Genomic DNA, 15,962 nt, shown 5'->3' with positions numbered 1-15,962 from the left:
AAAGTCCCTTCCATTTTTTAATACTTTTCAGTTAGAGGTCACTTTTCATGCCTGGCTGTCATCCAGATTGCATGTTGAAGGCATTTTTGAGGAAACTTGAAGTTTTAGAGTGTTAATAAAGTGTTGCCTGCTAAAACAAAGCCAGATTGGTTCAACATCAATGCTAAAGAATATGTAAATAGTAATGGCCGAAATGCCAAAACAAATAAAGATAATTAAAAAATGTCACCCTGTGCTCAAGGTATGTTGGTGACATTTCATGAGCTATTTTAGAGAAGACTATTAAAAATGATGCATTGCCATGTGCTGAATGTGTCAAGCTTCCCTTCTATGGCTGCTATTTGTATGTCAGAGGACTTTTCTATACTCATACAAAATCACATATTATGTTATTTTCCTTCAAAATTTTCCTTGAGCCTGCGCTGCAAGAATGCCTACAAAGAAGGTTTTGTCTACAGCTTGTTGCAGGTACTTTCACAAGGCTGTTCTCCTCATTTGTCCCTGTGCATCTTTTGTCCTTTACCTGTCTGCCTGAATCTACATCTTCTCTCTTGACCTTTATTTGGAAGTTCTCCGAGGCAAGAACCAAATTTACTTTCTCGGTGCATACAGCACCTAGATCCTTGCCCATGATTAATGCTCACTCTCCATACATCCAACAGCATACGGTACTTCCTAATAATGAGTCCTTTCCTTAAGAGAGGAGTTAGCTTAGTCTTTTATAAGGCTCGTCTTTTAGGCTATTTATTTTGTATGTTATTACAGCTTTGGCACAAAAGCAGTGGTCCCATTACATGAGGATTCACCTAGAAGAAGAGATGGTGAGCTCATCGATAGGACACACTCTGTGGGCTTTCCCCTTTACCTCTGCCCCACACTCTTCCACTTGCTTTTGTCCAAAAACCCTGGGGCTGTGGGCACGATGTACAAAATGGGGTTGTTGGTGCTTTGTCCTCCTGAGTTCTTTGGGATTATGATAGGCCATTTCATGGAGACTAGCACAGAGATCAAGAGGGCAACGATGCTGGTGCTGATTCCTGACCCACTGAGATCCAGTGGGGACATTTTCATTTGGTTTCCATGATTCATTGACAAGTGTTATGCTAGTATGTTGTTGCTTTCCAGGAAGCAGGAGGAAGAAGAACAGGAAGACTGGGAGAAGTGGTTGGACTCGATGATCTTAAGGGTCTTTTCCAACCTAAATGATTCTATGATTCTATGAATGAAACCTTTAAAGGCTTTTCATGTATTAGCAAAGAAACTGGGTTCCAAGAACATCAAGACAACCTTTACCACTTTTTAAAGATGCCTTGAGGAGCATTTAAAATTAGATTTTACATCAATTTTAATATTCTTTCATACTACTAGGCTCCACTTTATTATCAAAAGCAACTATTGAGTGAGGTTGGATTTGATGTAAAGAATAGCATTATGTCATTGGAAAGGAAGGTGCTGCTTAACCACTAAAATCTTTGTAAAATACTTTTCTGAGTAGATTTGTTACTAATTATACTATATAAATTTAAGAGTGGAAATTTGGTTTCTCCATCATCATAACTTGCAAGTCTAATATTTTGCACTGAGCTTTGGAGTGCAGCCGAAGTGCAACTCTCCCTGGAAATTTGTTTTTAATATAATCCCATTTTCTAGTTAAACATTTCAAATGAACTATACTGAGCAAGAAAAAGAGGACCACTTTGTTTGGAGTACTCTATAGGCAGAAGATTGCCTGAGGACTTCCTTAACGAATGTACCTTATCTTGCTGTGTATCCAGTAACAGATCGAGTTGGAGTGTAAGGTACCTCAAGCTCTGTTTGATTTTCCCTTTTTTTTTTTTTTTTTTTTTTTTTTTTCCATCTCCATCTACATGGATTAGAGCTATTAAGATGTTGGTCTAAGTCACAAGAGTTTTGGAGACCGGAAGTACTTGATTTCAGTAGTTGAATTTAAAGTTATCTGAAGGTAAATATCTCTTATCTAAGCGGTGTGTAAATTGTGTATTCATTTGATTTCCTTTCCTTACTGGATATCATTTTCCCTTGACAAGTGGTTCGTTTGGCTTCCTAAGCAGAACTAGACAAACTCCCAAATCACTTCATGCTTTCAGTGAGCTGTGTCACCTTTCTCTTTTTTATTTTCTTTAATCATTCTTTTCATGCTTCCGGAACGACTGAGCTGCAGTATTGCAAAATTTTCCTATCATCTTCTGTGTGCTTGTCTCAAACTTCATACCTTGAAATTAGTGTGTTTGATATTCAGCTACCATCTCTCTAATAATGCATGCTTCAGGGTTTGTGATTTCTAACGTGACTGCAAACATTACCTTTCTAATGATACCTTGTGTTGGATTAAAGGATGCAAACACTAGAATTGTGAATACTAGAGTTATGTACCCTTACCAGTCTGGGGAGCTGTAACCTACTGCTGTAAATTCTTATTCAAGTCTTCCAAAGAGAATACCTTGCCCAAATCCTTTATTAAATGGCTATTGTCGATTGCTAAATAGTTTGTGTAGAGCCCAAAGCTGACTAAATTCCAATGATAGTCCAAGTTTTCAAAAAGGATGCGTGTGATGGATACTATACTTGTCGTATGGGCGTTTTTATAACTACCATGTGTGGATACACATGCATATTTGTTCTAATAGAAAGGAATTATCAGTAATTCCAATAAATATCAGTAATATATTAGTTAACCCAATGCTTTCCAGAGGACATTTCTACTTTGAAAAGTCATTCTGAAAAAATTTCACCTTTCCTCCGTACCATTATTGCTTCATAACACACCCGTTATCACTCCTTAACACACCATTATCAGCAAATACCTGATAACATATTCCTATATGTTTGCTGTTGTGAAAGAAATTAATATTTGCTACTTTTATTGCTGCAAGCATTGCCAAAGCGTGCAGCTGTCTCAGTTTTGGAATAAGTCTCGGCATTGTTAACTATTTTGCTACTGTGGATGCAAATCCTGCCTTTACCCTTGTTCTACCTTATGGGAGACAGGGAGCTGTCCACGTTGAGTCGAGGGCAGAGTTTGGCTCCAGGAATCTCTGTTACTGGTGGTGCTGTGTAGGCCAAATGAAAACCAGTTTGACCTCAGTCGGAGTGCAGGCTAACTTTTCTCAGCTTGGCAACCGTAAGTACCATGCTGCTCAATAAATTGGTATGCGGAAGGATTGATGCACTAATATTGCTAGGTTGACTGTATACTTTATGGTCATACAATAAAAATTGTTTAAAAAAAGAAAATTCTCCCAGCAGCACTAATTGGATCTTCTTGCAGTCCCTCCCCGTTCTTTGCATGTACAAAGCTGCCGGTTCTGCATTTACTAGGATAAGGGGCATAGAAAGTACTGCATGGAGACACTTGTTTTCATCACACTTCTTGATGCCCTTTCAGAACTATGAAATTAAGAGGCTGACACATCCTCCTTTGAAATCCTAGATGAGGGATGGAGGTAGGGGGTGGAAGTTTGGTACCACCCGCATACATCTCAAATCATAAGCAGCAGGAATTTGGAGGGACTGTAGCAGCAAAGAACGTAGGCGCAGTCTCAAAATCACATGAACCTACCACTGCTTTAAAGACCTGTCTTAAAACTCTGACTATGCTGATGTATTAATTTACCAGCTGATGGACTTTGAAAAGCCTCATTTTCAATGTCAGTCATATGGAAAAAATGGGGTCGATACTCCAGTTCTGTGGCCTTTTGTACTGGTTTTTTTACATCATGTAAGGGATGGTCTCCACTGCTGTATGGCCTTCCTTTATAGGAATATGGATACACTTCCAGTTAGGCTGAGACAGCGATTCACTTTTTGGTGGCATCTGTGCAGCTTTGCTGCCAAAGTTGTGCAGCTGCTTTGTATTTCGTCTCGGGAGTAGCATTTCCTTGAAACTGGTCTTCAGGAATCCAGTGTGTAACTTGGAGGGGGGGAGGGTATCCTCAGTTTCATTAAAATCATATCTAGGACTTTTGTGGAGGAAAAGGCTTGGAGAAAGGGAAGAAGCCAGTGGGCTGTTAATGAAAACATTGGATTCCTTGCAGAATGCCGCTTTCCTTGCAAGGCAAACACCAAAAAGGGGAAGAAGTGATTCTTGGGTTTCTGATTTCTGTGGCCCTTTGAGCTGATTTGCAGCCGTGAGAAAGGTGCCAATATCTTTGTATTGTTTGGCAGGGAAAAGATTACCTTGTAACTCATCTTGTCTGGCTTTGGCCTGGCACTGGATCATGACCAGGTTGATGGCAGCCTGTCAGTTTTAAAAGAATATGTTGGCATTTTATGAAAAGGGAAGTTATTACACTTGAAAGGAAGTAAAAACAAAAACAGAAAACCTACGCTTGTCAGTTTTATGGCAGAGAGGCAGTAAAAATTCTGGCATGTTACTTCAGCCAATCCCTGCAACAAATTAGTGAACTAAATTGATTACAAAATCAAAGATGAATTTACATAAGCGTTTGTGTTTTAGTTACACTGCTCCTACAGTGTGTCAGACACTCAAAAGAGTCAACCCCATGCCCCTTACAGTTAAAATTAGTTTACAGCCTAAATTTAGATGTGTGGCAGCAAGAAGAGAGCATGGAAAGAAAAGAAGAGCATGGGAAGGGATGGGACCTCCTGGGTCACTGGCTCCAGTCCCTTCCAGTCTCAGGAAACCGCATTGTGTTGCCCTCTTTCAGACTGCATTACGATCTTGACATACCATTAGATGATACAAAAGATGGGGGTTTAAATTTACAGATTTGTCCCAGTCCAGTATAGTTTTCCTCTGTCTCCATTAGCTGTGGGATTGGACCCACACCGAGGCTTATCGCAAGTTTCTGCTGGTGGCTGGGTGTTACGATGAGGCGTCGTGCCAGGGAGCTGGGGACTGGGAGGACAAAGGCAGCGACGTTAGTGAGCAGAGCATGAAGAACGAGGAGGATTCAGGGTAGCTCTTCCAGCAGCCAGGAGGAGCGTGAGGTTGGAAAATAAGATTTCCAAACGTTATTTCTCTTCCTCTTCCCAGCCTGCTGTCAGAGGAGGGAAAGCAGATCGCTTCCCCTGGGTATGCCCACCCTGCACTCCAGCCTGGGGTGAGCAAGGAGGCTTGGGTGCTGGGGACAGGGTGAACTGGTGCCTGGGGAGCCCCGCACTGTGCCGGCCGGGTGGCTTTCCATTCCCACGCTAGCTCAAATATCCCTATGTTGTGTGCTACGCCGTCCTTGGAAACCCTTTCTCGTGCCATCTTTCAAAACCCTTCAGCAAGTATCTTCACCTTCACGCTCGTGCGGGAGTTCAGTCTATGAATAAGGTGTACAAAGAAGGCCACGGCCTCAAAAGCAGTTGTGAATTATTTTGCTTTGTCAGTCAGAACTGTAAACTGCAACCGTATGGCTTTAGCTCCGGAGAGGGCTGAGTGGAGTTCCTAGCATTATAGCGTGTTTTTACTCAGGCAACGTAGCCAAAGCAAACGATGAAACCAGACTTCTTCTTGTGGTCAGAAAGAAACAAACAATTTGTTTTGATTGAAGGCTCGGTGCTGTGGAGAAGCCTAGAGTTATGAGCAGCTGCATAGGAAGCACAATGATACGGGCTGGCGGTTGCCAATACGAGTTACATCTGTCGCAACTGAACCTGCGGCGCGATGAGTGGCTGGAGAGCTGAGAGCAAGGCTTGCAGCTGAGAGAGAAAGAGATCTGTCACTTCTGGCGAGAGGGAGGACTTGGCCCAAGTGATCTGCTTTTCTTAATGCCGATCAAGATTTTTGAATATTGAATGTAATTGCCTGCGTAGATGCATATAATGTTCGGACTGGCAGTAATTTTCTGCAAGAGTTGCGTTTCCTGCTTTGGAAAGGAACAGCACGACGGCAAGTACATTGGGTCAGTAACACATGCTGTGACACCTTGCTGTGGCCGGAGAATCGGTATTACCTATGCCTCTGTCCCTACAGTGCCTGCATCCTCTGGGTAACGCAGCCTTGTGCTGTCTGAGGCTGGCGGCTTTTCATTCTTTTCTATTCTTCTGTGGAACAGGACTTTCTTTGTGCCTGAAGCTGCGGCTCAAAGCAGTCATTGCCCCGTCTTAGTTCTGCCCAAATGACACTGGTGTCTCCCGTTCAGCCAAAACTATGGAAGATGCAATGTACACTTGCATTTAAGAATAACTTTAGCTCAATTTAGAAGACATAGGTAAGGCAGATGTCTTAGTGAAGGAGTTCCTCCCTTTGTGTTTCACTTTCAGTTGCTTTCTACTCTGCTGTAATACACTATTGGACCAAAGTGGGAACATTTGTCCAACCTCTGTGAACTCAGTTTGCAAAGTTTTGCATGGTAATGTAAACTGCAGTGAGTCACGTGAACAGAGCTAAATATAACGCCGCAGCAGTAGTTGGGCCTCCAACATTGGGAATGCACTTCAGCTTGTCCTTTAATGCTGTAGTTCCCCTTTTACTTATTTATCATTGCCTCCTTTGCAATATGAGCTTGAAATCGAAATGCTCTTGCAGTGGATTTCTGTTGTACTTGACAAGGGCATACTGAGCATACAAGTTCCTTAATGGCTAATGGTATAGGTGGAACCTGAAGCACGTTAAGTGAATACTTTTTATTTATGGCTTGTGTGCAGAAGACAGAGCTGTGATTTTAAGGCTTTCGATTGCAAAATTTACTGGGAGTTTCTCCCAGAAATTGTTGTGAGCTCAGAGCAGGTAGATATGCCTCTGTATGTTGGCGGTGTTCAGTGGGAAGGTCACCATTGTCCCTCTCTGAATGCATCTTTGAGATTGGACTTTGTTGGTTTTATGCTGTAATTTACTCTGAATCCTGTCACATTTCGAAATCATCTCTGTTGTCATTTGTTTTGAAGATGGACTTAATCTAAAGCTTTGTTGAGGTGATTCTAACTTGCTAATTTATCTATGGTTTCATTTTGGAGGGTTTACCAAACATGAGTATGTTTTCTTTAGATGCTAAGACCAAAATCTGTTTTGTTTGGTATTGAACTTAATATAGGAAGTGTGTTTTGGGTATGTTTAGATTCCTTTTAAGGGATTTTTAGGCCTAAGGACTTCTCCTAATTTGTATTTCCCAAACCGACTTTTGCATGAGATAAGAATAAAGACTCCCTTTTCTGATGGGAAGGTTGCAGTCCTGTGCAAGTACAGTGGAAAAACTTCAGGTGCTTAAATATATTTTTTTACTGACAAAAGTTTTGCCTAGGCAGTGTGTTTGTGAAAGATGTGCTCAGATTTTGAGAGTCCAAATTTTACCTCAAGAACATTAGATGCTTATGTTCAGACTTTGCCTTTTATCATGGGGTTGGCAGGGAAGGAGGGGATTATCTGGTCCTTAACATCTCTCTGCCTAATTCCTATTTTACAGATGGGAAATTAGTAACACTTCTTAACCATCCAGGGGTATTGTTAAGATAAATATTTGAGCAAACAAATAGCATGGTAACATAGAGGTCATACATATGGTGAAATATAGCGAGCACCTAAGCTTCTATCTGTCAAAATCTCTAGTTGTTTTGTGGAAGCGTAGGTGAGTGGAAGAATCGGAGCTGCCATTTAAAAATGAGATTTGCATAAAGCTGTGTTGAAATTGCTTCCTGGGAATTTCTGCAAAAAGAATTTCTGCAGAGCTTGTTGTTAAGGAAATCATGTTAGAAAATGTGCTAATTTTTGCTTTGAAGCCCTTAACAAGAACTAAAACACAAATAAATTAAGTTTAGAGTCTGAATTTACTTGCAGAACTCTACCATCCACCAATTATCTGCCTGTAAGTCAGTCAGCTGTTTGTCTGTCCCTGTAAATCTGCGTGATGAAATATGGCCGAGACCAGCAAGAGCCGTGTGTCAGGATGGGAATTGCCCGGCGGGCCGCCTTGCTGCTCCAGAATACCATCAAGCTGTTCAAATAAAGATGAGCTGGGACAATGTAACAGCTGGCCGAGATGAGCATGGGAAAGAAAAATATGGTGACGGGAGATGCAGAAGTGACTCGGTGTGTTGGCATTCCTTTCTTTTCAGGGCAAGGACATGTGAAAGGGCTTGTCACCAACAGAAAGACCCTCTCACGTTCTATTGTGGTGAAACCTTCAGCCTCCAAATAATACCACAAGTTGTGTGTTTCCAGATGTAATTGGCGTACGCGCATTCTCACACCGCGGGAATTTGACTTTGTCTTCTCACCCCACAGCCTTGGTGACTCGGAGATCTGCTGTTTTACTCGGGCAGAGGGTTGGGGGTTGCTTATTTTATATTTTCAAATGCGCATTTCTGCTAAGTTGCTTTTCCTTTTGGCATTAAATTATATGCAGGCTGAGATCCTTCTTTTGTGATTGATTTAACTGAAACTCTTTGATAAATCTTTGAAATGAGAAGGTTTTCTACTTTCCATAGATTGAGTGCACTATGGGATTAGGAGACTCACCTTGCACCTCTAAGTGTCTAAGCTCAAACTTTTAGTTTAGTGTAAGCAAAGCTAATTCCAGGGAAAAAGTGGAACAAAGGAAGAAAATAATAGTATTTCTAAGGGAAAAAAAGGTAATATACAATAGGGGGTTTTATCCATCTGTATTTAACATGAAAGCCTGTGTTGATTAGGGGCTTTGTGAAAAGTTGATTTTCCAGTTCAGCAAAACTTTTAGAAAAAACACTTGCTTCAGGTCAACTGCAGCTAGTTCCCCTCCCTCTTGCTCATTAAAATGAAAAGCAAGTGTTCCCACTTCATTCAGCCTTGAATGACCTGTTTGATCTAAAGCAGAGCTTCTCCCAGAGCTAGGTCCTGGTCACTGGACTCAGGAGGATTCTTAATTTCTGTGGTTGCGATGGCTCTTTAGGTCACACATAATTAGGCCCCAAAACAAGGAACGCAGTCCAGGGGTCCCACTCCTAGATGGATGTCGAACCACTGGGATGTCAGGGCTTGTGGGATAAGTTTTCATCAGCTTCTTTTTCACATCGAGCTTGAGAGGGAGATAGGATGTCGATCTGTAGCTGATGGAAAGGGATGGCCAAGAAAATAAATCCTCCACCAATTATATAAAGCAGAACATTGCTGAGTAGTATTAAGATGCTCTCTTAGAGCATAGAGCGAAGTTAGCACCTGAATGGGTAGAAAGGGTCACTAGATTAGATTCACTGTTTGTGGAAGCTTTTCCAGATGGCCATAAATGGACCATTTAATCACAGTGTTAAGGAGGGTTTATTTTTTCAGTAATAATTCTGGTTCATTTTATTACAATGTGTTTCACTCTTCAGTCTAGTCATCTTCAATGCTAGTGAGTGGCTTCAAAAATAGAAGGGAGAAGGGGCAGTGTATCAAGGACTGTATCCAACCTTAGGAATAGTGTCAAGGAGTCTCAGAGCTTACAGAGCAGGCAAGACAATGTTTTTGTGGTCTTTTGTGAAAAAAACTGCTTTTATGCAAGTTTGGAGAAGAGAGTTCTGCTCATCTTCATGATGAAGCAGTGGTGCTGAGGTGGTCCTGTCACATCCAGATCCTTCGCTCTAGATGCTTCGGGTGTGATCACATGGGTTTGATATTACGCCCAAGAAGGTATGAGATCATACCCTGATCTCATACCATCTGTTTAACAGATGGATTTGTATGGTATGGCTAATGGTTAAAAACCTGGCTCCACTTAGGTCAGTGGTATCAAGATTTTACCCATGATTAGAGGGGGAGGAGGAAAAAAAAAAAAGTGTCCAAAGATAGGTTTCCTAAATCGCTGCTGGGAAAGCATGTAGGCTTCAGAGCCTCGCTTATTTACTGTTCTGTCATTTGGCTGATAGTTATTTGTGCTCGGCCCTTGGGCAGAGTATTTGATCTTTATGTCCAAATCTGTATGTTTGTCGGTGCAGACTGTTAAGATATGTAACTGTTGAAACATATGGAGGAAGCACAGCTCTTATTTCTTATGAAACTGAATATTATTAACTTAGCTGGTATTGATCAGAGTCCTGTTTGTACATGTCTGTTCTGTAGTGAATCTAGCACAAATATCAATCACATTTATCAGTAAGTTTAGATGTTTTGTTTGCTGCACTAGACCAAACGGTTAGGTTGTTTTCTTGTCAGCTGAATTTGCCTGTTTTCTTTTCTCCTCTTTAAACTCCCAACAACACATAAATTATCCCTGGATTTCTTTAACCCACAGAATACAATTGTTCTACCCTCACTGAAATGTTAAAAGTAGTTTGTGGACTGGAACATGGCTGGGTGGGGCACTATTCCGTTTCCAGCCTAAAATCCGGCAATGGCTTCTAAAATACAGTCCTCGACAGATTAAATCCAGCTGCTGCACAGGTGCACTGAGGCTGTGCAGCAGGGAAGTTTACCCACTTATAAACTTCTGCCTATGTGCGTCATTAAACCAAGATATTTTTGGTTCTCAAATGTATACTTTTTGTTTTTTTGATTAGGCAAGGCAAGTGGTCTTCATTAAAGCCACAGACAGCAGAATGGTTTCATCTAAATTCATCCCTGTAATTGGACAAAGACAAACCCGAGTATCATGACGTTCCGATTCCTCCCCATCCTGCTCATTCAGCCATTCTTATCCTTGGGAGTGAAGTCTACAAAATCTCAATCATTTGTCTAATTTGACACTTTAACATCCAATCTGCACTGAAATAGTTTATGTGGAGTTACATTTTATAGATTTTTGCTGTTGACTCTGAAAGAGCCATGATATCACATTAGGAAATGGCCTAGGGAGTCAATTTACTAGAAAAGTTGTTTTGAAGAAGTAGGACACTATTTATCAGAGTGATTTTATGTGCAGATCCAGACTTCCCTTGCTTCTGAAGTATTCTGTTGGGTAAATAATGTGTACAATAAACAGAATTGCTTTATAGCCATAGACTACAGTGTATAACTTACCCATGTTTACTGCACTTGTGATTGGAGTACTTTAGTTAACTGTTGCTGTGGTTTAACTCCAGCTGGCAACTAAGCCCTACGCAGTCACTCGCTCACTCCCAGTGGGATGGGGGACAGAATCGGAAAAGTGAGAAAACTCAGGGGTTGAGATAAAGGGTGTTTAATAAGTAAAGCAAAAGCCGCGCACGCAAGCAAAGCAAAACAAGGAATCCATTCCCCACTTCCCATGGGCAGGCAGGTGTTCAGCCACCTCCAGGAGAGCAGGGCTCCATCACACTTAATGGTGACTTGGGAAGACAAACGCCGTCACTCCGAACGTCCCCCCTTCCTCCTTCTTCCCCCAGCTTTACATGCTGAGCACAACGTCCTATGGTGTGGAATATCCCTTGGGTCAGTTGGGGTCAGCTGTCCCAGCTGTGTCCCCTCCCAACTCCTTGTGCCCCCCCAGTCTCCTCGCTGGTGGGGTGAGAAGCAGAAAAGCCCTTGACTCTGTGTAAGCACTGCTCAGCAGGAACAAAAACACCCCTCTGTTATCAACACTGTTTTCAGCACAAATCCATAGCCCCATACATAGCCCCATACTAGCTACTATGAAGAAATTTAACTCTATACCAGCCAAAACCAGCACAACTTTCATCTGTAACGTAATTTTTTCCAACACTGCCGACATGGCATGTTGTCCTCTGTAGCATAATTATTGAGAGATACACAGACATATCTTAATGCACCTTTGAACACAACATTACTGAATTTATCCTCCAGGAGATTCTTTCTGAAGCTAAACTGATTGTCAGCACTGAGGTTTCTCTCTAACCCGTCCCATGTCCTGTGAAATTACCTCCTATCTTTCTGAGCAGTGAGAGAGGACTGCTGGGGAAACCCAGGTACTCACAATCCCATTTCTTCTGCTGGCTCTAGCTGGAGGTGTGGCTGATAAGCAAGGGGAAGGAAAAGCCAACTCCTGTATCTTTTTTTTTTTTTTTTTTTTTTAAAGATATCTCTTCCAACGTGTGTAGCAGCTGTGGAGTGTGCTGTCAATAATGACAGGGCTAACTGTAAGCTTTGCCATAACCTTCCCTGGCTTGAAAACAAAACTTGTCACATGCAATGGCTCTTTCTCGTGTTGCAGCTATGGTCTAGAGGCATAAAGCTTAGCACTTCCATAATGACTAAGGATGGAGAGAGGTTGCAATTTCGTGCAGCTATCCATTTCCATACCACTACTTGCTGCCTTTCTGATTATTGGCTTCCTCCTGAACAGGACAGGAGGAGAAAGCACATGTCTGTGAACAGGGATCCCCTTGAAATTGCATATTTTCCCTTAGATACTTCTCTTGTTGCTTCTCGAAGGTTATTTAGATTAACAACATCTTGTATTGGTTGTCCTTACTATACATGCGAGGATGTCTCACTGGAGAATCCTTGTTTCAGTTCTCTTACCAGCCATAATGATTTCCATTCCGAGTCACACCAAATGTCCTCCTGCCCAGTGTTTTGTCTCCAGCGTGGGCATTAATGGGTGCCAGTTGTAGCCCTGTATTTTCCCACAACGCCCTCCCAGGTTCCAGCGGTCAGGGGCATAGGTAGTTTCTCAGCCAGAGGTTCAGCCTGCACTACTGTTTTAAAGAGCTTCTGACAGATGTATTGTCCATGGATTTATCTGAAGTCTGTTTTTTATCTCAGTCCCAAAACCTCCTGTGTCAGTGAGGTCTACAATTTAATTATGTGTTCTGTGTGAAAGTACTTTCGCTGTTTTTAAACTTACTGTCTGATAATTGCATTGGATATACATTTGTGCTGTATTTGGAAGCAGGCTATTCTAGTAAGATTGACAAATGGGATCCAAAGAGAAGTAAATTTTACTATGCTGATTCAATTACATGTCTAGGACCTATGTGCTACAGATTGTTGAAGATCCTGAAGATGCTCAAGAACATTTTACAGTCACTGAAATGCATCGACTTCTAAGTTGAAAATGACAGCACGGCAAGACATTGGCAGTAACAGAGATACATCAAACCAAAAGTGCGTGTAGGTCTTCATCAAGCCGTCATTGTTTGAATTGGAATTTGGTGCAGAAATCCCATCTGGTAATTTATATTCTTGCAGAAAAAAATTACTATGAGGAGTTTAATGCTCCAAAAGAACCGAGGCTTCCGATTAATTTTTATCCAAAAATAAATGCTTCAAACAGGGGTATGAACTGAGGAACAGAAACTTGCTAGTGGGGCCAGTCCTCTCCTTGAAGGCATTGCAGCATGAAGCCTGCTTAGATTCAGACTCTTACATTGTGCACACACTTTACATAAAAGTTAAGGGGACTGTGATCAGCCGCTTCAAATTCGTCGAGTTGATCCCTGATGCTTCTGAGGGGGACATCAGCAAGCATGAAACTTTAACGATGTAGAACCTTTGCTCTTGCAGCAAAGAGGCTTTTAAGAGCCTTTTGTTTTAAGAACGTTTTCCTTGTTTACCACGCTCTGCTTTCTCGCGTTTCCATTTTAAAATCGAATAATGTATGGCTTTTAACTCTCGTTATATTTACATTAATTTTTATTTCACTGTTTCCATAAATTTATTAGTCTCTTTGCTGAGAATGTGAACTGTTTTACCTGTCCTCAACTGATACGTAGTTGGATATCAACAAAAAACATTTGGTGTCATAAACCTTACTGGTAAGTACATCTGTGGCTTAATCACAAATCATTTATAGTCATCTGTTGTTCCCTTCCAAACTTATCCAATCCTAAAATACAAACAATTATCAGTAACCATCAACCGATCCAGTTGCTCATTCACAACACTAAACTAACTGATATTTTAGATGGGGAAAAAAAGTTGGCCTCTCACAAACAGCTGAAGTCTCTGGGCAAATCCGTGCAGGGCATCCCTGGATGGCACTAGGGCTTGAGATTTCCTATGTGAACCAACATTACCAACTCTTGTCTAAATGCCGGGTTTCCAAGCACTCTTCAGTCCCCACGTATGTTTTGATTGCCTTCTCCTCTAAGGTAATCAAGCCCATAATTTGTTAGATCATTTTCAGAAGAATGCTAAATCCTGGTACCTGAGCCTCATGAGTGGTGACATCAACCAGTGATGGATGTGAAAGGCTGGACTCAGCTGTGTTTGGTCCTAATCTGGATCAAATTATTAAATTATAACAGCATAATCCATAAGTGACTCTATTATCTCATATTTTCCAATTCATGAGATCTCCCTATTCCTGGGCAGATTACTAGGCTAGCTGTGCATCAGTTGTCCCCCTGACTGTCCTGTCACTTACAGAAGTGATGTGTGCTTTTTCTGTGTCCTATTTCAGTGCAGATACTTTGAAGGTATTTCTTTGTTTCTTATTTGTTTGCACGCTTTTATTTTCTAACTCTCTGGAGAAGTTGTTTTCCCATTGTAACTTATCTTCCCTCCTGTTCTAGGAGCACTGGAGTGAAGACCCTGTGGGGCATTTTTCCTGGCAATGCTTGTAGCTTTTGAATGGTTTCCCTTTTCTGTCAGGTCTTTTGTTTCTATTATAATATTTTCCGGTGATTTTACCTTTGAGTAAATCCTTCAGTTTTTTTTTTCACCGTCAAAACTATTGGCCCCTTTACAAGGGGCTGGAGAGCTGGGTTTTGATCCAGCTCCACAACTGATGTTTTGCTGTAGGCTGTAGATAATAATATTGTGAAATTAAATGAGTAGATGAAAACTATTGTAGGAACATGTTGTTTAGGTTACTGTATTATGCAATAGATTTCACTGTCTGGGAAAGCTGTCATCAAGGTGTCATGTACCTTGAACTTGAATTCTTCAGAAATCTACCTGTAGATAAGGCTGTGATAGCATCAGAGAAATAGATATTTTAAATTTACATTTGCAAATGAATGATAAAATCAGTGCCATACTTGTCATATGTGGGTTGTTTCTTTGTTTTTATTAAATTTTATTTGAGCATTGCAGTTGAGACCCACTTTTTAGAATGGTATGGGTCACCTTCCTTTTTCTTCATGGCTGATGTTCTGCTGAGATGCATGTGACATTTCATATGACTCCAGTCTTGCTTAAGGCAGACCACAAATTCAGGAAAACAAATTTTATATTCATTTATGTGGTCCTCCAAAATACAAGCCTTCTATTGCAACTGTGGTAGGAAAAAAAAAAAAAAAAGAAAAAAAGAAAAAAAGAGCAATTGTTCTGGTTTTATTTAATAAAAGCTGAGATTTTGGAACATAACCTGTAGCCAGTGATGAATTGTGCTGCAAATGCCAGCACCACCAATGATTGAATTCACAGTGTTCTGCCTGTAACTGAAGTGACATCAACGCTCACAGTGCAAAACTGTTCATTCCCATTCCTTTTTTCCTCAAATTCTCGGATGGGGAAAAAAAATCTTTTCATATGTAGTCTAAAACCATATGTGAACTTTTTTGGAAAGTTGGTGGAAAATCCTCTTAGTCCCTTGGGTTATGGGAAAGCACTCTCTTTTGCTGTTGTCATCTGCAGCTTTGGAACACCTGAATTGAGAAACTCGTGCTTAGCATCTGTCTGTATATGAGAGTGTTTCTACTTCATTTTGTGTCTACGTGTCTACAGAGCAGCTGAGAATGAAATTTTTGTGTGATTGAAGGATAAAAGGGGAGGGCAGGAGTGAAAGATGAGGAAGACATTATTTGCCTTTTTTTTTTTTTTTTTTTGATTTACTTTAGGCTTGGTTTTTTTATTACGGTAAAAGTAAAATCCATATTCTGATCTAAAAGTGGCTGCTATCTCTGACTTTCCTTATTTTCTGTATTTCCCTTGAGGTCAACAGTATCAAACTTTTTAATATACCTTCATACAGAAATATTTTTGTACAACAAATCATTTCTCTAACAGCTATTTTCTTGGGGATGATGGTAAAGCATATTGCTAACCATTTAATTTAATTTAAAATACAGTGTCTGGAGATCAGTTTCTCTGTCATCATTGCTCGTTATGAGGTTCTCATCAGATTTTTTGGAATAGCATGTGAAGGTACTGAGTCAAAAATGTATGAGTTTGGACAGAGAATACGTTCCTATTAAGGTAGCAGTTAATTTATATTGCT

The sequence above is a fragment of the Aquila chrysaetos genome, chromosome 17 (assembly GCF_900496995.4).
Source record: "Aquila chrysaetos chrysaetos chromosome 17, bAquChr1.4, whole genome shotgun sequence".
Taxonomy (NCBI): domain Eukaryota; kingdom Metazoa; phylum Chordata; class Aves; order Accipitriformes; family Accipitridae; genus Aquila; species Aquila chrysaetos.
The sequence above is the reverse complement of the archived record's forward strand: the minus strand, read 5'-3'. Positions refer to the sequence as shown.